A 24,539-nucleotide genomic window follows, 5' to 3' on the forward strand; every position below is an offset into this window, starting at 1 on the left:
CCCAATGGGACAACTTTGTTTTTAATTTAAAGCACGGATTATTCCTTTAATGGTCTGCAATTACGTGCAGTGTGACTCAAGATGTGTTAACTTAAGTCTCTCATTTGAATACTAATCTGCCACTGGAAGTATACGTGTGTATTAACAGTGTTTGTGGAATTATAGGTGGTATTATTTTCAAGGTATCTCGCAGATCACACCCCCCGTCCCCCCCGTCCCCCGTCCCTCTGGTCAACTTCGGGGGCTTTAAACCAATGATTTGCTGCAAAATGTTTTATTAGAGGGGGGGACAAGGGCCCTCCAGCTTAATGGATGGAGGAGAAGTCGAGTGGCATCTTTGTCATGGAAATGTTAAGCACATAATAGTTGGGTAGCACAATAGGGAGGCACTTCATTCTTTCAGGCCGGCTTGACACCTCTGGAGAGCCGAGCGGCAGGGAAGCATGTGGGAACGATCTCGCTGCCGCTTGGGTCTCAACCCTCCCGTGCAAGAAAAGAAGAAGAGGAGGAAAACAAATGACAGGCCCCGGAGAGGGATGTTTTATGTTCGTGTCCTCACTTAACATCTCATCAAATCAAATATACTTTATTGTAGCCATGGGGAAATTTCTCTCGGGCCGAAGAGCCTCAAGAGCTGCAGACCCAGAATAATAATGCAGAAAGTGAGTTGAATATAGCAACTGCCCTAAAAACACTTAACATCCTATTCACTTAACTTAAAACCCCCTGTGTTTTTTGTGCATTTGTTAATTGTAGTACTTTTCATCAAGAAATTACAAAAAAAAGGACATAACCTTGATAAAGTCAAATTTTTAAAGCTTGCAACAAAATTGCATTAAAAAAAAGAAGATATATTGTACTGATGAGCTGCTGGTATCCTCGTCATGAGCGTGGCTCTTAAATAAATGACCCTGTCAGTTTCTTTACAGTGTCGGTATGTGCATGAGGCTCCAGTTCTGTAGCCTCAGTCACAGTCCTCCGCCTCCTCCCCCCCTCTTTCTCCTCTTTCTCTTTTGCCCCTTGCATTTGTCCGGGCAGTTCCAGCACTTGGAAAAAAGCGCAGCGTGCGATTATTAGGGCCATAATAATGCAGGGAGCGTGAATGGATGAATGAGGTGTGGAAAAACTCCCACAAAACTGGCCTGCTTGTCATTAAATGGAAGTGGTGCACAATGAGAGCTCGGATATGTACGGTGGTGTTGTGATTGTTAGTTCTTTAGTGGTTAAAGCATAAAGTGTTGTTTTAAGTTAAATTTAGATAAATCCAACAGTCGCAAAACGTTTCCTAGAAAGTTATCACAGCTGATCTGGACAACATGCTGCTGTTAAAATCCTCTGTGTGTGTGTGTGTTGGGGGTGGTTCTGGGGTTAATTTACAAACTGTGGCTGTTTGTGTTCCAGCTCTTTGAGCGTGTGTAAGGTATCTCTGCCATCAACTGTGCTTCAGTGAGTTCACTTTGCTCGTGAGCTCTGTTTCTTTGGCCTCGCGAACAAAACGGCCCACACTTCACCCCATGCAGATCACTTCACCCCTTCACCCCTCGCATATCACAGCACACTGTTTACAAAGGTGCAGCTCTGCCGACCGCGGATGCTGGAGCTTTGGCTGCTTGTAATGCCATCTGTTATAATCCTTGACAATACTTTCTTTTATTTTTTTAACTCCTAAATCAACTCTTTCTTTCTTTTCTTTTACATCTCTCCTCTATATCTACTCAGCAATGTAAGCTGAATAAGTTAAGTTTAGGGATTTATGAAAATATGGAATATTTGACCTTAGACCTACTTCTCTTTGCAGTGTTTTCACTTAAGTCCTGGCATCAGTGGAGCTGGTGTTTTTACTTCACTGAGAGGTAAATGGAAAACCTATATGGAACCTGTTCAGCTGGAAGTTGTTTTACTTTAAAAAAAAAAAAATCCTCAATCAAAACAAAAAGTCTGAAATGCTTCGGTGTTTCCCTGAAGCCCGAAGGCTCGAACATAAATGTACACATGTAAGGTCCAAAGACACATTTCTATGGTTGTGAATGTACATAATGTGCATTAGCCTCACAAATAAGCCTCTTGCGAGAAAAAAAACATGTTCAGTCTTCACTCCTGATGTGCGCTGACCATATTTCTCACAGGCATTTGTTTTGGCCTCGGCTCCATGCGAGCCTGAGCAGAGAGTGATGTAGAAACGGTTGGACAGTTGGAATGGCTGAGACGGAGGAGGAGGCACTGAGATGGAAAGTTCATTTGAAAGGATTTGGAAATAATCCCCTAAAGTTACCACAGAGTATTCGATGGAATGGCCTCCACCTCGACTCCCCTCTGTGTTCCTGCCGTAGCTTAGCCGCACATTTGTTAAAAGGTAGAGTCATAAAAGAGGCGGTTTGCTGCGGGTTGTGATTCTCACCGGGAACGTGTTTTTTCTGGTGTTGTAAGTTTGTGCAGTGCTCCGGACGACGCTCCCCCCTCGCCGCCCTCACTCGGGGAATCGCTCCCCCGAAGTCGTGCCATTGGCAGGAGACGCCACTGACACGGCAAAGCAAAGATCATTGATTTTGCATCTCTCTCATTAGCTGCTCGGACGATGCCAGGAGACTTTCGAGAAACTCTCGTTGTTTTTCCCTCGTCCATTTCAGCTGCCACTTTGATTTCATCATGCAAGACCTCTGCTGAGTTCACAACCCTTTGAAATGAGAAAAGGCCTGTAATCCAGTTACTCAAGCCGCAGCCCGACTCCTCGGGTCCTGAGAGAAAACCTGCAGCACTAATCCCACTGTCACCAGGAGAACGCTTTGCTACCTGACTGTTTGTGGCAGCCATTTGATATATTCGCTGTTTAAAAATGTTGCTGTTGAGTATTTCACAAAGAGGGTCACAAAGTGTTGCTCAGCGGTTTTGTTAGTTGTGCTGCAGTGCTTGATACAGCCGGTGTAGTGTTGGAAAAATCAAAAAGACGATGCAAGTAAACAGGAGAAGGAAAAAAAAAACTAAACCCATAGAAATGTATCTGCAGAAGGAAAGAAAAGCATTGGTGTGGTTTTTAAAGGTTGAAAAGCTTTTGTGCAAATGTAGATTAAAAAAAAAAAAACTGTTCTACAAATGCTGAGACTTTTATCCACCAGCAGATACAAGTAGAGCTGCATTAATTCACTCTAACTTAAATCTTTTATGCCACAAAGCACAACGACATACAGCTCCTGTGTTCACCTTTTTGCTAATGAGCTTGGAGTGAATGAAAAAGATGGAAAACAAAACATTTTACAACATTACCCTACGTGTCCCGTCCCAAAGCTGAGATCAAATTGTGTTGGACCATGTGCACCATCAACATTTGGGGGGGAAACTTTCATGATTCTTGCAGAAAAGCTGACACTTTGTGACGAAATTAGATGCAGTGAGTGAACAATGACAAGAACTATATATACAGGTTATTAAATATAGAAGGTACATTGGTATGCAGCAGGTAAAATCTTCATAATGAGGCTGCAAGACAAGCAGCAATGCAATGTAACTAGTGAGAAGAAGCCACTAGGTGTATTTTATGATCAAAGACAAGGAAAATAAGTGACTGGGATTATTTGAATTCTCAGTGATAAGAAAGAAAACAATATCAAGTCCACCTTAAAATGTGAAACAAACTCAGGAATCATTTGAGCTGGTTACAATCTCATGAGTCACATGGGTCATGTTGTGGCAGGACACCGAGGAGGGAGATGATTCTCCCCAAAAAAACATCACATTCTTGCCTGAAGTTTGCCAAAGAGCACATTGACAAAACACAACACTACCGAGAAAAGGTTTTGTGGACGGATGTTTTCAGACATGCTCTGAAGTGCAGGCATTTTCCTTAAATGATTTGGAGAAGCTATGTCAGAGGAGGTTGCTCCAGACATTTTCTGGAACTTTTCCTGGCAGCCCCCAAGTAAAATGAGGAAAGACAACGAGATCACAGAGCTTTTGGTGATATTTGCACGTGCTGAATTTATACCTCATGTCCTGCCTCTTGCTGCTCGACCCAGGCGCCTCTACTCGTAAAATAATTGATATAGACCAACCCTTACAGATGCAATGGACATTAAATGCATTGCAATCCATGTTATCTTGCTTTAATGGAGGTGTTAAACAGCTCTGTCCCGTGGTGCGGTGTTTCGTCTTGTTCACCCTCCACCCACTCGTAGCAGCCAGTGGGTCCAGCTGCTTCACGGGCCCAGGGGGACATTCCCGACGTGTTCACACATCACTGGAGGAGCCGGAGTGTTTGCTTTTCACTTTGACCACAACACAAACAGCCTCGCCGCCCACAAATAAACAAAACAGGAGGCAGGGGCCACAAGTGCAGCGGGACGCGGTCCAAGAGGCCCCGAGACAACGAGTCAGGGCCGCCTCCGCTTGTGTGCTTGTGTTTACATCTTTGTTGGTCTGCATGCAAATGCTGGTATTTATTAGTGGAAGTCCGTGGAGGAACGTGGAGCAGTTGTTTTGCAGTAAATGTTGAAAACTTTTGTTTTCGTAGGAATGAACCAGGGCTGTTGTGCAACTCCTCTCTTTTTCCCATAACCCACCTCCACCTCCAAAGGCCTCCTCTCGCTGTGCACTTTTGTAGAGGCCTCCACAATTGAACGAATAGGGGGAGCGGGGCAGAGGAAAGAGGGGGAGGGGCAGGGACGAGAGACAGAGAAAGAGACAGAGAGAGGAAAACACAAAACTTGCTGACACGGGGCATAACTTAATTTCCACGGTAGGGGGACAGCTGTGCAGTGTAATCTGCCATGGCAGCCTATTCAGACTTCAATGGCAGGCTTGACCCACCAAGGAAAACTGGAACTGCAGCCAGGCCCTTCTCAGTGGAGGAGGTGGTGACCAGTCCAGCATTTATGGGCTCGTCTTAAAGAAACTTGCCCCTCTCGCTTGTTACTGATAACAACCCCCGGCCCCGACACACACACACACACACACACACACACACACACACTCTGTCATGACTACAGGGGACTTTACTTTGACTTACTTTATTCCCTGAAGACTTATTCTAACTTCAGCCATGAGCTAATTTTACAAGAACATTAAAACAAGGTCTTGATCTTAAAATGTAATGATTTATGTTATGGTTACTCACTTCTTGTCTCCATAAGGAAGACAAGTCCTCATAATGTGACCATGTAAATAAAATTAGGTCCCATAAAATGAGTAATAATCCGTTTTCAGAGACGAAAATGTTCCGAAAATTGGGTCTGGACATTCTGCGGAATCTGCCTTCACATATGAGGAATGCAGCAGCAGATTGTCCGGGTCAGTCAGGCGAGCGGTGGCACGTGGGTAAAGCAGGAGGCAGGACATGAAGCATAAATACTGCAAATCACATGTTTTGTTTTTATAGCACATCAACACCAGCGTCTGCCCTGATCGCCAAAAGCTTTCAATTCTTCAAATTGACATTTTGTTGTCATTTACACGTGTGACACCTCTTTTTCATCCTGAGATATTTGTGTTCTCTTTTGCTATTTTTCAGTTTTGTGTACGTCACATGTGAGAAACGTCATCAACATGCCCACTCACTCATTTTCCAGATATTTTACTTGAATGTTTTAGAAAAATGTGCGGAGCAACTGACTCGGATATTTGCGTTAAGTTAAGTGCATGTGTAACTGTAATTATAGTGCAACTATACTCGAACCATAAGCACAACTACTACTTGCCTAACCATAGCTCAAACTTTAACCTAAATCTAACCTTAACATTACCTTAAAATGTCTTCACCCTAATATTTTATGATTTACTGTTTTACCCATAAGGAAGACAAGTCCCCATAATGTGACTGTGTAAACAGAATTTAGAACTTAAGTAAGACCTAAACACACACACACACACACACACACACACACACACACACACACACTCAAGGCAGTGGGATTCTAAGCTGCCATAATGTCTCGGGAAGCCACATGAAGTTTCAGGAGGATCATATTGCAGTTGTCTTCAGTCAAAACCTCCCAATTCACACCATCTGTGGCAAAAGTGGATTTATTTCCAGATACTTTGCCGCTGGGTGAAACTGACTCTGTGTCTTTCCCTCACCGTTTTACTGAGAGCTTCTAGATAACATCAAAGTTTCATGTGCACAAATATCTTTAGTCAAATCTTTTAGCCTTTTTTAAGCTACAATGGGCATGTTTTTAAGTGACCCGGAGTTGCAACGACTTGATGAGTAGGTCTCGGTTTACATTGTTCAGAAAATAGCGCTGTGACAAAAAAAGAAAAAACAAGACTAATTTGGACGACTGCTGAGGGCTCATGGGAAAAAATGCAATGTTGCATATTGCACATGGCATCAAACGTTGGTCAGTGTCATGCAGCCAAAACTTAAAATAGTCAAATCCGTTCAGATGCTAATTTATGATGGAGTCCGTTGTAACTTTAACAGTTTTAACAGATATTTCTTGTCATACAATCCGCTAAATTCTAATTCTAGATCCCTGCCACATGTATTCTGCATCCTTTCACCAAGTTTTCTGGAAATCCATCTTTTTGGTTTTGCATAATCCTGCAGACAGACAAACGGACGCGTAAAAACACAACCTCCCTTTGGTGGGGAAATGAAAATGACCAGTTGCAGCCTTACAGCAAACACAACCATGCGATTACACATTTTTAAAAGATGCTGCAAATGTTTTTCTGAGGTAATGTTTTTAGCTTATATTTAGTTTTTTCAGGCAAAATGCAATTTGCCCGAGAAACGTTGCAAACAAAGCCATCTTTGATTTGACTTTGCAGCAACTCCAGCCACAAGGGGTTTGTTTAAAACTCCCCCCAAAGTGTCACATTAACTTTAATGGGCGAGGTGTGGTTTTAAAAGTGACTTTCACATTGATCACTCTGCGGTAGCGGAGTAATCCACCAACAAAAGTCAACTAAACACGACAAAACATCTAAACAGGAAATGTGCTCTCACCCTGAAATGAATAATGAGGCTGTAGCTCGGGAGTTGTGAGGAGTTAATAGTTTGGCAGTGGAAGTCAATAGGGGCTGGGGTCTCACTCCATTAAGCTGACCCCCAGGGCCACGTATTCATCCCTCACACATTCATTTCCTCTTTTATGCTCGCTCTCCTTTCACAGCGGAGGGCAGGCGGCAGCGCGGGCTCATGCAGAACAGCCCCTGTACAGACTGTAGGTCATAAATATGTTGGGCCGCTGTGTGTGTGAGTCGATGCGGCTTTGTTTAACCCACACAAATGGAAGCCTTTCAAAGTAAAAGGCAGGTGTTGAACAGGGAAAGTTGTGAAAAGTAGTGATCGCGACACTGGATCTCAGTTTTATCCCTTAACACAGTTTCAGTTACGTAAATTTATAATTTTTGGGTTTTCATGTGTTTTTTTTTCCTAACCTCCACTAAGGAGTTTATGTTTTCACCCCTGTTAGTTTGTTTGTTGCTTGTTTTTTGGTTTGTTTGGCATTCAAAAGCATTCAAATTTGGTGCGGATTCAGATTTCTTTTTAATTTTCTTTAACATTGCGAGATATAGCGTTTTTCAACATTTTCACAGTTTACTGAGATAATAATTCATGAATCTTGATGAAAAAAATCAGGCATGTTTCGGCAACTGATATTTATGAGTGTTTGAAAAGGAGGTATTCGCTCTACTGAGTGAAATTCTGTTTGCTAACTGTTTCCTACTTCTTAAATGTATATGTATAGGTCTTACAACCCATATACTCTTAAAAAAACATGATCCGACGTAGTCTCACCTCCATAAACTCATATCTGATCATTATATTTGATCATTCTTAGTTTACATATACGTAGATCGATAATTCTTTATGTGTCCAGCAGATTAGTAAGTGATCCGCATCAGCTCAGTGTGTCATTGAAAACACTGGTTCAGATCTCCATTCTGCCTGTTGTGCTCCCTGCAGTGACATTTGTAAACATCCTCGAGCGAAATCCCAAGAGCAAACACATCCGACAGCCTTCAGCAGGCCGCACTTCACCCCTCAGCTGAAAGAGGCTCAGAGCCGAGGGCGTCTGCGTTTGAAGTCCGACAAGTGGCAGTGAGAGAAGAGTGCTGAGTTAAATGTGGAACAGGAAGCCATTATGGGATTTGAAATTTGACGTTTCCACAGTAAAAAAATGTGTTTCTTGCAGTTTTTAAAATTTTTGTTGGTAACAGTTGCATTTTTTACCTCCACCACATCCTTTGTCTGATTATTAAAAGTGAACTATTTCCCATTAAACAATAAATAACCATTAAAAGTAATTGTAACCCATAATAAAGTCAAATCTTGCCCCAAGTTGTGAAGCACAAAGGATCAGAACATGATGAATCTGTAATAAACTCTGACGACAAGAGCTAAACACATAATGAATAATCCCGCTCTGGCTGCAAAGGCGCGATGCACAATGGTCCAGTTTAGCAAAGCAACTGGGAGCATGGCTGGTGATTCAGGGTCATTAATAAAGCCCTCTTTGTGCCTGGGTTCATGATGGAACAGGAAGGTTTTCAGATGTCCCTGCATTGTTTTAGGATGACAGATTGAATCTGCAGACGGAAGAAAAAGAGACGCAGGAAGGGTGTTTTTTACTCCGTCTGCGAGTGTTTGGAGCGACAGAGAAGTTTGTCCGCTTGCTGGAAAACAGCAGCTCACAAGGAGGATATATAAACCTGAATGTGTGCCCCCATTTTCCACCGTGTCCATCAAGATGGTAATCGGGGGAAAAAGGGGGCGAAAAATGATGAACCGGGGGAGGATAGTGATTATGTGGACAAAAAATAACACAGCATAAAATCCCTAACTATCCCACCGCTGCCTTTTTCCTGGATCACACTGAGGCCTGTTTTTCCCCCTGGTCCCATGGAAATCCAGCTTTAGCGGCTCTCTAGTAAAGACAGAAAGCTGAGTGAGTCTTTTCCTGAGCTGCTCGTATGTCATGTTAAAGACACTCCAGGAACAGCAGAGGAAGGCGGGGCGTGCAACAGGGAGTTGGTAACGTCTGGAGTGAGACACAGAGACGTGTGTGTGTGTGTGTGTTTGGGGGGAGGGTACTGCAGGAGTAGCAAGACCAACAGTGAAAGTGATCGGGGTGACATTTTTGGCATGGAGCTGGGGAGTGTTTGTGTCTTGCATCATGCGTCTCATTGGACGCTTGTGATCGGATCTCGCTTCTTGGGTCTAGTCGCAAAAATTATCATTGTTTTGTCTTTTTTTTAACCGGCGGGAGGAAGCAACATATTTCCTTTGTCGTAATCTGCTGGCAAACTTTAAAGAAGATGAAATCAAAACAATACAGACTTGTTTTCTTTCCTTCGCCTGTTCCAAGCAAACTAAACCGTCCAATTGATCGGAGGCACTTGTAATAGAGTCTATCTAACTCTCCTTTTGCTATTTCAGGATGTTTACGAAGACAGTCTATGTGATTTTCAAACCGTCTGGAAGTGTTGACCTATTCCTTTAAATCTTCTTAGAGGATTCTACAAATACAAACTATGGTTTCCTGCCATTCATCAAATCATTAACGTCAGTGCTCCGTGCTGAAAATAAACGTGCCTTAGTTTTAACAATGCGACATGTGTATTTTTCTGGGCAGGTTGAGATGCACGTGTGTCACATTTATAGCCGATCATGCAGAGATGATGATTTCCTGTTCAAACCTCTGGGATTACGTTTATAAATGTGGGGATTGGCTGGATCTTTGCAAACATTTTCAACGATTAAATGGGATTATAGAGTCTATGGAGTCTTTATAGGGCCGAGGCCTCTGGTTTGGATCAGACAGAGAGCAGCAGACAGTTCGGGGCTGGTGGCAGTCAGACAGGTAAACCCCTGGAGCCAGCTGCTTCCACTCAGGCCGGAATCCCCCCATCAACCTCAGACTGAACGTCAACACACACACACACGCAAACTAGAAAAGGTCTAGTTCAACTCTAAAGTTACAGAAAAACTTAAATTCAGTAACTTGATTACCCTTTTCCTAAGTTTTGGAGACATTCAAAGGGATGATTTGATAATTCATTGATTATTTGGATTGGATGATTTGGATTTCCCAAAATGTTGAATTATCCCTTTAAATAAAATTGACATTAGTTGACATAATCCGATTAATTAAACCCACAATACCTAACTCCGGCCAATAGGGGTCTCTAAATCAAAGCAATAACAAAAGCCTTGACGATGACTTGGTGAAGCAACGTGGGATCATGGGAGTTGTTGTCTTGACCAGCGTTGCTGATGAAAATCTACCAGACACTAACAATGAATAATCGGGATCTATTACGAGTGACCAATACAAACAGTGAAAGGAAAAACAGCCGACTGGCAAACAAGCTAGCAGTGTGCTCTTCTTTCATCGTACGTTGTTTGCACGGAAATTTAGAGCAGAGACGGGTAAAGCAGATGTGACGCAGTTCAAGGCGACAAAAATGAATCGTCCCGTTAGCTTGAATAAAATTCTGGATTTCTCTGCAGGGTTTGAACTTTATTGGAAACAGTTTGGATTATGTAAGAACACAAGTCAACAAAATAGTCGTATTACATCTTTAACCATGAAACATATATCAAGTCTGCAGCAGTCATGTCATGCACCCATGTTTTTGAGAACTAGCCTGTCGTTGACTGATATGATTAAACGATAAGAAGTTCCCGAAGCGTGTTCTTCCCTCAGAAGACGCTTCCTCTCTGAGCTCGTCAACGTATTCTGCAGTCGACTGCTCTTCTCCAGAGCCTGTGGTCATTTCCTCCAAACACAACTGCTGCACCACTTGGTGAAGAGTTTGTGGTCGGCTCCAGAAATGAATTTAGCTGGTGTGGTCCAACATGGCAATGACAGCAGAGACTTCCATCTTACCTCAGTCTGATTGTGATCAAGTGATTATTCACCGAGACAGTTCAACTCAAAACCCTGAAACTGGATATACCGACGGACGGCCGCACCTCAGACAGCAGCCACAGGCAGAACATCATTCATGCTCTGAAGATACGGTTGTTTCACTGTTTGAGCTGGAGACAGTGTTGTGGTGCGTGCAGCTCAACATCTCGCTTGCTCAATACGCTCCAGTGTTTTATGACAGGGGCTACAGTGGGATTTATGAACCAGGAAATCAGTTCCAGCTTCACAAAACCAAACACTGACAATAATATTTGTTTATGTGCAGAATGGAATTGGCACCGCCTGGTTTTGGAGATACAGGAAATGACTCCCCTCCCTTCACATTATTAGCAAAAAATAACTTCAGAAAAATCTCTGGGCCTTTCTTTAGTCATTTGTTTGGCATCTCCCTGCTGGCAGCTCAGCTCAATACATTAATCATCCCCTGTTTTTTTCCTGGTTGAAACTAAAATACGGCACCATTAGATTAAGTCTCCCCTCTCGTTGGACTTTCTCTGCCTGCAGCGACACATTGTCATGACTTAAGAGAAAAACTGACTCACTCCTCCGCGCCCGTTTCATTTTACACCCGCCCCTGGATGGCGTATCAGCTTCCACTGGGTCCTCGGCCTTTGTTTGGAGAAAAGGATAAAACAGCTGTTGCTTTCACGGGATTTATTTTCTAACCTGGGGTCCTAGGAAAGAAAGAAATCTGCCCTTTTTGCTTTTAAAACAAAAGCAGTGTAAAGTTTCCTTGCAAAGGAATCTGCTCCAAATCGACACCAGCAGACGTGGAGGTGGAGAAGGAGGAAAACCAGAGAGAAAACTCACAGGTTCAACTCCTTCTTTTCACCTGTCTCATTATTAGCGGTGATGAAGGACACGGTCAGAATTCCGTCCAATTATTCCGTCTGCGAGCCGCCTGTCTCGCTGCGTCCACCTGTTGACAGAGCGGCTCAATGAGTCCCGGGCAGGAATGTTAATCAAAGAATCTGACATGTTGCTGGAGATTTCAGCCTCTGCGTGGGCCTCTCGGACAGGTGGATGGAGCTCTGTGGAGCAGCTTTACTGTCGGGACTGTGGTGCCTTTTTAAATCTAAAGTATTTCTAGTATAGTTTGAAATATGTAAGCACTTGAAACCACAGAGATGATCAGGGCAGAAATGATAATACTGAAATCTCTAATGGGGAGAAAACAAACTTTTCCAACTTTGGTGGAAAAAATTTAGTTTTCTGTCTCCAGGTTTTGTGACAGACTCAGATTCTTTTGTTTTTCGGTAGAATAGTCGAAGCATATCTGTAGCTGTTTTGTCTGGATCTACCAAAAACACACAGAATCTTTAAATAGAAACAGATAGTTTGGTGTCTTTCACACTATTTTCGTCTTGACTCCTCCATGTTAGTGGATGGGACATGGACCAAACTGAAAGTCAGTGTACACATCAAGTCAATTTTTCTCAGAGATTTATTTTTAGGAAGTTTGAATCATGCTGATGTTTGTTTACGTGTTAAGTTTTTCTGGTAACTTTGGTTATAATAAGGTATTTGATGCAATAAAAACGGATAGCTGAGACTGACTGCTGATGACAGACTCTGGCTCCAAATACGCAAGATGGTGGCGTTCGTGCCTGAGATATTTTGGCTTCATTTCTGGATCTTGGGAGGACGTGAAGATGCGTCATCCACAGTCAAGGAACTAAATCCTCACCTCTGCGTTTTCAGTTTTAAAATGCATCACTGTTGCTACGGTTACACCTGGCTATTCTCAAGACTTCGAGCATCTACAACAGAGACTTTTGGAAACACTGCTGCCCTCAAGTTTGAAAAGAACCGGGCTGTGTTTTAGTCTGGACGGGCAGAGTCAGTCACGACTCGACTACCAGCACTGAAGGTAACACGCAGGACACATCTGAAAATGGATCAGTATCAGTTCCACTTTGTCGTCGGTAAAAAAAAAAGAAATTCCTGCTTCTATTTGTCATCATTGCTGTTTTGTCTTTGCCGTATTTTCTGTAACTAAGCAACCAGCTGCACGTGGTTTACACCAACACGCACAAGTCCAGAGTTACAACGGATGGAGATTATTATGGTTTTTAAACCCTGTTTTAAAATGAAAAGTTATGAGTTTGGTTGTTGAGCTTTGTCTTGTGTTTGGTTTTATCACCTCTCTGACATCTTTTCTCCTGAATCCAGGCCACAGAGACTAACTGGCACCGTGGAGCTGTCATTTCTTTTCGTTTGTGATTTCTTTTCAACTCCGTAAATCTCCACAATCCCTCACGCACCAAATTACATAGGATGACAGTTTACAGATAAAAGACGACTCCCGTCTCATTTAATGTCATTAAAACGTAATCAAAGACGACAGATGACGTCATTGTGATGTGTCACATTCATGGGGGAAATATGATCCTCTGACTCATTTGTCTGTGGTTTGTCTATCAGAGGACGGTTTTGCTGAACCCTCAGAAGATTTGAATACATTACAACAGAATTAACAATGTTTTTTTTCTTTTCTGTGCCAGGGAACCAGACATTGTGGCACGAGGCGGTGAGGGCTGCAGGATGTGCTCGTATGATGAGGTTAGTGTGACAAATTCATCATGTAGCTGGAGGAGCCGCGGGGCAGAGGAGATCATCATCAAACAAAACACAAGCTAATTGCAGAACATTACAGTGCGGGTTCGGCAGCTCAGCAGTTTGATGTGTGTGTGTGTGCGTGTGTGTGTGCATGTACGTGCTCTGGCCTCGTTTTGGGGGGGAAACCACAATGTTTAATCTTGACATTAGTACTTCAGTAGCCGGCGCGGTGCCAAGCTGTGTATGTTTGCTGGTGGTTAACCAGCAGAAGAAAAGATCCTAATGAGTTACCTGTGTGCACTCATCAGCCGAGCCCAGTCAAAAACATTTGTTCAGCCCGAGGAGTAGAACTCGCCCGCGCTGTAAAAATGCAATTATTTCTGTGTTTGATTCTATTTGCAGAAAATTCCGTCTTAAAGTACAAGTGGCCATTTTCCCGAGATGAAGCCTGCATTCATCGATGCCACATGTGTTTTGTGAAGTGATTTTCAACTTGAATTGGCTGTTTTTCCTGCCTCGTAAAACCTTCGTAAATTGAATTTCCATTTCTGTCCCTGCTGTTCTGTTTTTCTTTCTCATTCTTGAGACTTAACGGAAAAGAAAGAAGAAGAAGAAGAAGAAGAATTAAAGACCGGGTCAGGAAATGGATTAGTAGTTGATCAACAGAGAATTAATAGGCAGCTGTTTTAATGTTGAGCTCATATTTCAAGCAAAACTATTTTCTGGCTCTAGGTTCTGTGATGTGAGGATTTGATGCTTTTCAGACATGAACTCAGGAGAGTTTCTGCAGAATCGGGTCCGGACTTTCTCTGGACGTTACCTTTCACACAACGCAGCAGGAGATTCTCTGCACTTGTTCACATCGACACAGAAATCTTATATTGGCATTTTGGCATTTTTACGTCTGTCGCGTATTAGAAACATCTTCAACAAACCCACTCACTCGCGAGGAATCGGCTCATTTGGACATTCTGCAGGGCCAGAGAAACTCCACAGAAAGTCCTGAGGCTCTCACTCGGACATTTGCATTCTCACATACAGCCCCTCCGCAGATCTCCAGAGCTTTTCCGGAGTTTAGTGCATGTCAATAAACTGATAACATTAGACCCCGCCTCCTCCCCCAGCAGCATCACTGGTGAAGAAGAAACACATGCAATGGATTCAGAAGAGTTCATAGTAGGTTGTTGCATTCGGGAAAAAGTACACACTCTGCTAGTACTTTTACTTTTAACACTTCAAGTATATTTAGAAGCAAGTACTTACATTTATTCCAGTATAAAAAGTTAACGTGGCACTTTAACTTTTACTTGAGTACATTTTAATGTGTTTATTTGTATACTACTTAAGTAAAATGTTTGAGTGCAGCCTCATGCATGAGATCAGATCCCTCAGGACGGGTGTTAACACCAGGTCTGAACGGGGTTTGAGGACTTTCCCTGATCTCTCACTGTTAAACAAACAAACCCTTAAAGAGAAGAGCAAAGGGCACAAAGCCAAAATTAACTTGTTAGCCCCTTGCTTGCATAATCTTAGCCCCGGTTCGATAACCCCCTTTTGTTGCTTTATTTATCTTCCCATTCATGCGGTAAGTGTTTAGAAACCGGCGATAGTTTGGAATGTGTTTTAGAAAAGCCTCATTTCTGAGCAAGGACACAGATCATAATGTGGATTAAACTCACGTAAACGCCTTCACTCAACAGTCACTATTATCTAATGAGCTGCTTTTGTGTGCGTTTTGTCACTCACAGTTAATCAACAAAAGGAGAGAGTGTTAGTGGCACCCAGAGGAATTAAATCCAATCAAACAACGTGACCACAATGTGAAACCCTTCTGATCTTCTTTCAAATCCCCGCTTCACTAAGCCCGGCTCGACAGCAGCCAAAGTAAACTACCTCCCCTCTCGCACCCTGAGTGTGAGCAGCACTGAGGAGAGGCCGCGGCCCTCCAGATCCACGCAAAGCCCTTTGTTTGCGAAGCGCTTGTAACTGGAAACTCTACTGTAAAAGATAACTAATTATCCAAAGCCGGCTCGTACAGAGAGAAAAGGCTTTGCTGGAAGAAAGGCTGCAGACAGTTTGTAACCAGGTGCTTTTTGCTTCAGAGCAACGCTTACTTACTCATTTCTGAGAGGGATCGAGGGTGAGAGCTCCCTTTGTGTCTCACACAAAACCCACACGCGTGTTATTGTAGACAGGTAATAAGAAAGAGGAAATGAGGGGAGAGGCCGAATTATCACAAGAGTTTCCACCAGATGCAAGATTAAGTGGACGCACTTATATCAGAGAGAAATAGTCGACGTATCTCTTCAGAGGAATTAACATGAAATCTGTCTGATAATGGGACAATGCTGTGGTTGATGTTGGTTTAGGTTAGGCACAAAAGTGACTTGGTTAGGTTTTTGGAAAGATCATTGTTTGCGATTGTAGTAAATCGGTTATTTTGTTAAGTTCAGGGAAACACTGTGATTTATGTTTAAATTACTTTGCTAAGGTTATTGCACCTTTATCGCTATTGGCCACATTAAAGGAAACCTACAGTAGAATGTTTTAGGGCCACAAATATTTCATCTCTGATTTAATTCTACTTAATTCTCAACATTTCGACATTTTTCTTCTTTTCTCAAAAAGCTTACTCTCCTAATTCTTTTCTCCTACCTGACCCTGATACTCTTTTCTACCTTTCTGTCCTGTAAAATTGTCTGGAAACAGTTGGGAAATGTCTTCCATTGTCTTCCTACATGTTGAACACTCTTTCAATCCTCTTCTGCCTTTAACCGCTGGTCACAAACCCAGATGAGTCACGATCTTTCGTCTGGTGGCGTCCCCACATAACCAGAGCAGAAATATGTTTTCATCAATCTGGGTTGACTTTCTCTTTTGGTTTCCCTGGCTGAAAAAGCCTCAGAACCTTGCCTGTCATAATATTAGTTTTTTTATTTAAATAGACGTCGCTGTGGTCAGATTCTCCCTCATGATTAATATTGATCGTAGAAGTGATAAACCGCCGATTAACCGCAGCTTCAAATCCACTTAAGATTCATGTTTCGAGGCAGGAATATTCACGTCATCTCAGACAGGAAGTTGGAGGTGAAACTGCGCAGAGAAAAATGGCAGATTTAAGTGAAAACAGAGCACAGGTCTGCACCAATCTGCTCATATACGAAGCCAGATGCAGCACAGAGACATTCTCATAGCGCCGAGTCCCTCGATGACCAATTCCACTGCACGGTGCCGCGCCACAGGAAACGGCCGGGGCCTTCAGTCTGACTGGCGTATGATTCTATATTCCATAGCACGAGGCCTCTGCGCTGCCAGAGACGGGGAAACATCGAAACGATTGTGCACCGCAGTCGCTCAGGGGAACAGGGGAGGAAAAAAAACATGCTGGCATAGAGCGCTGCTTAAGGACATACACAGATTCACAGCACACCAGGCAGAAAAGATTTACACACCCACCGAAGAGGGAGACGCTAACATGTTCGAGCCAAGGCAAACCCACACTCGTGTTTATGGACATTTTTTCTCTCGCACACCACAGGCTTTCCGGCAGTGGCTTTGGATGGATCCTTGTGTGTGTGTGTGTGCGTATGTGTCGATGATTTCACAAGGATTTCTTCTTTTTCCACACTAAATCTCACTATGATCCTTATTTTTTTTATTTTAATTGCATCTGGAGGACTTTGGTGTTTTTAACGACGGCACATTTAGGGAGAGGAAATTTGGAATGAGCTAATAATCGGGACTTTTCAGTGGTGCTTTTTGTGAGTCAGAAAGTCACCTGCAGTCGCATAGCTCGGTACATGGTACTTTTTAAATTAGGATTAAATAAAACTAAATAAATAATAAAAAAAGTGGAAGGGCACTCTGCCAAGGCTAATGCCCTATCTCAGAATTTTAAAGCAGCCATTAATCATCTGGACTGTGGCGGCCTACCATATTCTAATTAGTCACATTTTCATAATGAACCAAATAAATTAACACTTCCCGTTTAAACATAAACGAGCACAGCGCTATTTGCAGCTCTGTTTGCCAAGTGCTCACCCGCTAGCACTGTTGTCCATAAAGTTATTATCGTCCACGCAGACCACCAGACTGCATAGTTTCGTTGCGACCTTTTATGCACATGCTGGTGCAACCCTGCATACATTGAATTAATTCTGTGAGAGATTATGCAAAGAAAGTGAAAACAAATCCTGGATCCACACCAAAGTTTATTTAGGTCTTCTTCGGGCCGTGTCCCACCCTTCCACAAATTTTCATGGAAGTCGTTTAAATTGTTTTTTTGTAATCCTGCTAAAATCACCACCTCCTTTGCAGAGGTAATAAATATTATATAATAAATATTAAATAAAGCAGTATAAGTAGTATTTATTTATAACCTTTTACCGTACAACACATCCATCATTAGCTACACTGATTATAATCATGTCTCAGATGTTTAACTTTGTACAGTGTTGGACATAGAAAAGTTTTGCACCATATTGTTATTCCATATGTGTATTTAGTTGATATTAGGAGCTGGTTTTTGTTGATTTTTGATTTAATGATTAAATTGAATTTGAACATTACTTATTTTGTGAATTTGGAAGAAATCTCATGTCACACATAAGTTTTTTCGTTTTCCGTCTTTACAGGAAACAGGAAACACGTCTTTAAACGAGACAAAAAATAGCTGAAACTGATCTGCCTCTGAAAATATGTGACTTTTGAAAACAGTAAGCAGTGGGGTATTTCAGGAGACTTGTGTCACGGCCGAACCTGTAATTTCAAGTCCAACCAAAACAGAAACTGTGTGACAAATAGGACAACGCGCTGTTTCTGTGCAGCCCAAAGGCGTAACTTCAAAACGATGAAACGGGTTAAAATAGTGAATCTGGTCCTCATGAGCTTGTTGGGAATATCATGTTTTCGTGCTTTGTAGTGTTTTCGCAGATGGCCAGCTGCTAGTGGTTTGGCCGGCCATGGGAAATCTCCCTCCCATTAGCTTGTCTCCTGCCTTTAGTCATCTCTCTTATCTTCTGGTCCAGCCCACTGAGAGAGCCGTCCTGCACCAAATGGACAGACATATTTCCCCATGAATGGAGCTACAGATAACATCTTTCCCCATGATACCCTAGAGCATAGTGCTTCTCTCTGGGTGCTGTACACTGAACTATCGGAGCTGCATCCAGGCCTTCCAGCTACTAAACCTCCCTAATGAATAGACAATTAGAGCAGCCCTGGGTCAACTGAGGCCTACGGGTCCAGATGCCATCCGTGTAAGACGTGCACTTGTTTTAGATACTTGACATCAGCTCAGTCTTTGCACTTTAGCCACAATTAGCTGGGCAGGAAATGATGTCTGAACGCACAACAACGAGGGAGAAACAGCGGAGCGGGTGAGTCAGTCGTGTTAGAGTATAAGGGCCTGTGATGAACACACGACATGCAAATGAGAAATACTCACCTGTGGATATTTCACATCAAAGCTTTTCGTACTGGCAGCGACGGCACTTTCAACCAGCTGCAACGAATTTTCATGAAAAGGTTTGAATAGACTCACGCCAGCTCATTCTTCAGGGGGAAAAAAAGGATGACTTTAGCATCACCGCTGATTAGAAACTTATCCTCCTCGAGCGAAAAGGAAAAGAGGAGAAATCTAATTTTATAAGGTTAAGAAAAAGAAGGAAAGTTCCACGGCCTCTTACAGAAGCTGAAGCTGCAGATCCAGATGTGAGTGCGATACTCGTAGTGTCGGGCCGACTGTCTGAAGTAAGGTCTTGTGTACCTCAAATACCGAAGTGTACAGTGATTGGTGAATACTTATATTCTTGATGTGACCCACTTCTGGAAAAAAATGCATATTCGCCTTCTTTGTGAAAGTGTTCATGACAAAACAATTTGAAAAACTATATTCACATGCAAAAGAGAAACAAACGTCCTCACTGTGTAAAGACCTAAAGAGGCTGCTGGTCCCAGCACAGCCGTGATACCAGGGCCAGTGTTCACTCATATAGTGCCCAAAGTAAATCATGTAGCCAGAGGCTCCTTTTTTTTACACCGGTGGCATGTTGTGGAACAGCCCTCCGTCGCAAATCAAGCTCTTAAATCTAAGAGACGCTTTTAAAAGTCAGGTCAAGAATCTTTAATGGAATAAGGTTACAGATTTCTGATGATTTAATGGTACCTATGAGGATTTTAAGATTATTTTGTTTTGAGATTAGTTCTTGCTCAATGTTTTTGTATTTGTCTTGACATCTTGGGACCGTGTTGGAAATAAGGTTTTTTTTTTACTTTGACATGTTATCCTATGGATTTTATTTGTCTTTTGTCTGCTAATCCATAAATATAAATCATTCAATCAATTACTGCAGAACTAACTGTTTTGAAAAGCTCTCTCACTTGTCAGTGACAGATCTGCTCATAACTTTGTTAGTAGAACAATTTACTAAAATTACAGAATCCCTGGATGTCTGATCATTGCAAAGTGAACAAATTATAAAATGAATTTAGATAAAGGTCAAATAAAAAAGTTAGACCATTAGAAGTCTCTTTTATATTAAAGCACAAACTATATTAAATCACAGTAATATCCTTTCATATCATATTCTATATTTAGATCCCAATTGCTTACTGCAAAGTCATCTCTTGTCCATTTGAATTCCTGCTGTTTATCAACTCCACCCAGGAAGTTTCCACCCACTCAGCTCAGCTCAGGAGCTTGATGCATGTCTCAAATGCATTTTTGCAGTTTGCTATATTAATTTGTCAGGGAGGCTTCTCTGCTACGCTGGGTTTCAGTTGTTGATGTAAAACAAGCTAAAGGCTGCATGAGAAATGTAACTGTCAGTTTTTGGTGACAGTGAAATTAGTTGACTTTTCACTTGTGATCTCATGAACAGTGAAGCCTCAGGCGGGGAGAAGTCTTCTCTTCTGCCTGTTTGCTCAGCCTCCTCCTGCACACCCTGACGCAGCGGCAGACATTCTTTGCCCGGAGTGGAAGATAGCACCAGCACGAGATGGAAAGATTAGAAAACACTGTCATGACATGCATGTTGTCTCTCGAGGGAAAATTAGAGGCACAAAAATCACTGAAGGAATTCCTGCTTTTTTAGCGTTTGTGGAGCTACGAGCACTAAACTCTCACATGGTGCTTGAATCAGATAAATGAATGTAGAAATGTGATACACAGAAAACACTGTAACATGATGAAAACCGAGCATGTCGACAAACCAATATGTGGTCAATAAAACACGACAGTAAGTCAGATGTTTTGTTGTGGTCCTTCTCAGACATGTTTTGCCTTGGGGACTATTTGCCAGCTGCACTTGATAAAACACTCGTCCGACCAAAGACGCAGGTTAATAAAAAAAGTCTCTGACCCCTTCAGGTTTTGAATCCGGGCCTCCGAACGCTTGGCTTCATTATTTTAATTTCCGCTGCCCCGACTTGTATGTGTACGTTTTCAATTTCCTACTACACACATTCCTGTGCAGTCAGCACACTGCGGCGGACATGTCATGTTGATTAGCTCGTCAATTCCAAACGACTTTCACACGCTAGAAGCTTTATACGTCTCAAAATCAAGTTGAGTTTGTCTATTTAAAAAACAAACAAATGGTTATCTTGCAAATAATCCGAATCACAGGAAGATTATTTGCAGATTATCTACTTTGTTCAGTAGAAGCAGCAGAATCTATTTCTGGAAAGTGCAATACAAAACGTGTGATAAACACATCTCATGTCTTTGGACCATCTCTTCAAACTTGAATTTAAATACGCAGATGCATGTTCAACACTGCAAAATTCTCCTAATGAACACCAGTGCATTTTTTCTTCTATTTTTTTACCTGTTCCAACTAAAGCCTGGTTATGTTTAGTGTGTTTCCAAAACCCTAAACCAATGTTATTTCAAAGCCTAAACCAAACCACATGCAGGAGGCAGGTGCTTGAGTCGTGTACTTTGTATTCTCACCATCCACACCAAGCTTTTCTCTACGTTTGTGCAGGACACCGACGTTATACTTTCTGATCAGTCAGCAGAAACACACCGTTTCAAGTTGATATCGTGAACTTCAGCAAGCAGTTCCTCATTTACTCATCCAGCAGTTACTGAGAAACATTATCATCCATGTGGGGTCATGTTTTTCACCACCAGGCTGAACAAAGTCCAGTATTCACTCTCTTTTAGCTCTTTTTTTGGTCTCTACCAACTGATGATGAAACTCTCTGGTTCTTAAATGCTCTGAAACACTTGCTACTCGCACGATTTTTGCCGCAGGACCATTTGCAAACGCAACCCACGAATATTTGCCTACTCTGAAATGATAGAGTTGAATTTTGTGTCTATGTGACTGATCATTGTGTTAAGGTTGTTTGAAGTGTTAAGAATTAAAAACAGTGTGAATGATGAGTTTTTAAGGACCAAGGATGTTAAGACCTTGTACAGATTGTTAAACCCTATTCGACAAATTGTTCTATGAATAAAATGTGATTGATTGATTGAGACATCTTGAATGATGGTTTTCAGGGTACATGACAAATATTAGTTTGATGTATTTCTGTATTAGATAGTTTAAAAAAAATTACCTCAGAATGTGGCAGTAGTGATTAACGTACACCAAAAATGAAATTATAACCACTTGGACTATCACCGTGATGCAGTATCAAATATTTATAGAATCATATTCCATATAAACTATATCTCATCCTCTGCACCACAGTTCAACACAACTTTTCCATTCTCCTCAGACGCATATAAGAGGCATTGTGCTCAACGCTGTGTTCCCAGTGATGTCATGTAAATTCCTATGGCGGTGTATCATTTACTGGTGTCGGCCCTTATAATTCAGAGGAGCTGAGCCGCCCCGATATCGCAAGTGACAACCTGTTGATGTGTTTTTTGCTGCGCAGCGAGGGAGTTGCTAGGCGCTTTTTTAGACGGCAATTAATTTCAGCTCTGGCCAAGGGTGGGTGTGACGGTCCAAATGGCTCGGAGAGTTTGACAGCGGGCCAAGAGAGAGTGTGAGAGAGCGTGAGCGTGAAAGAAAAACACAGAGAGCGAGAGAGGGAAGGAAGGAGAGAGGTTCTTCCAGCCGACTTCAGTTTTATGAGCAGCAAACCACAGTAAACAAACAAGAAAAGCACATAAATTGTTCATAGACTACCTTCTGAAAGCCAAACTCTGGGAGCGTTTCTGGAGCGAGAAACCGGTCTCCTGCGAGATGAGGATCCAATTAGCATCTGTAGTTTAACCTTTATTTATTAATGTACGAATTTATGTTCAGCTTTAAGAGCGAGCTGCTTTAGGAGCCGAGCACAGACACACTGCTGCAGGAGTCGTTATACAACTGTGTGTGTGTCACTCCGTGTGATGACTGAAATGTCAACAGAGGGAGTGTGTCTGTGGCAGCGTTGCCTTTTTTTTGTGTTAAATTATACAAACTTGTCGTGTTTGTTTAGACAGGGACACAAACGGTTTGGACACAGTGAGAGTGATGTATGGTCTCAGCAGCCTCCAACATGGCAACACGCCGCCCTGTACATGGAAATAAAGACATCACACATGAGGAAGGGGGGGAATTTAAATAAAGACACGCCATGTCCTCCTCAGTCAGGTGAACTTAAAACTGTAAAATTAGCTCATGTGCGGAAGAGCTCCCTTTAAAACACGGGTGGCAGAGCTGCTTTACTTACATGATGAACGTACATTACAGCTGAACAAACAGTCATTACGGACTCTGCGGCTCCCCTCAGCTGGACGGAGCCTTTCCGTGTCTTTCAGGTCATTGTTTTGGTTTCACAGCTCAAAGTGATCTTTAGTTCCCAGCAGCAAACTCAAGGCAGACAAAGTTAGCGACCTGCTGCTGAACGTATTGGATCATCTATCTGCTAATCATCTATACCGCTTATCCTCTACGTGTCAGTCCCAGCTGACATTAGGCGAGAGGTGGGGTTCACACTGGACAGGTTGCAGGATTAACATAAACGCTAAATCCACATTACTACGATTTTGCTTGAGAACGCACGTTTCTGAGTTGTTGTCCCCATTTTAGTTTAGAAAATGCCAGGTCTGTGTTTCTGTCTGGACGGAAACTGGGATGTTGAGATGAAGCCTTCAGTGATTCTTCCAGCTCCACAACACATGTGCAGAACGCAACATCTAATCAATTCCAAGCGTCGCTGACCCTGTTGTCTTTGCTAACAACTGCTGCACTGTTCAATTCTGTAGTTTACGATGATACAACAGCCTCAACACGTAGGAGATGAGATATTATTATCTGTTTAGTGTGTTTAGTAGGGACTGGGATTCATATGCTTGTGTGTGTAGTCGTATGCATGTCGCCATAGAGACACACAACCATTCACAGTCACACCTATGGGCAGTTTAGAGTCTCCAAATAACCTGCATGTCTCTGGACTGTGGGAGGAAGCCAGAGTTCCTGGAGAAAACCCACGCAGACACAAAAAGAACGCCACACAGAAAGGCTGTCGGGTTCCAACCCAGAAACTCCTTGCTGTGAGGCAACAGTGCTAACCACTGTACCACCATGCCGCTCCCATGCTGGAGCGTTAAGTAGCCAAAGATTTAAATCTTCCTGTCAGGAGTTGGTGCAGATCAAACACAGAGATAAAGAGGGATCCAGCCGCAGGTTCGGTTTGGACTGGGCCCTCTGCTGCATGTCCTCCTCGCTCTTTCTCACTTTTCACATCTATTAGTAGATTAGATCCAAACCAACATTGTCTTTTAACGATGTGATTAAACTAAACTGAAATGTGTCCAGAAAAAGCAGCGTAAGCGACATCTACAGTGAGAAACAGTGTAAGAAATGTAATTAGATGCTGTAGTCAGGCCATGTTTCTCTCTCTCTCTCTCTTCAGATGTATTTGGACTCATTTACTTGAGCTAATGGAGGCCAACAACATCTGGACTCACTGAAGCACTAATAGCAGCCTGCTTATAATTGGCCCTGACCCCTTATTCCGAGAGGTCATTGGTCAGAGAAGGTTGGGTAGTTTAGGAACAGGAAAATTAACTTCCTGTTATTCAACGATGACGCCCACATTAGGTGCAAAGTTAACAGAGGGTTGTTAGAAATAACATCACACACACACACACACACACACACA

Source organism: Hippoglossus stenolepis, chromosome 9, assembly GCF_022539355.2.
Source record: "Hippoglossus stenolepis isolate QCI-W04-F060 chromosome 9, HSTE1.2, whole genome shotgun sequence".
NCBI lineage: Eukaryota > Metazoa > Chordata > Actinopteri > Pleuronectiformes > Pleuronectidae > Hippoglossus > Hippoglossus stenolepis.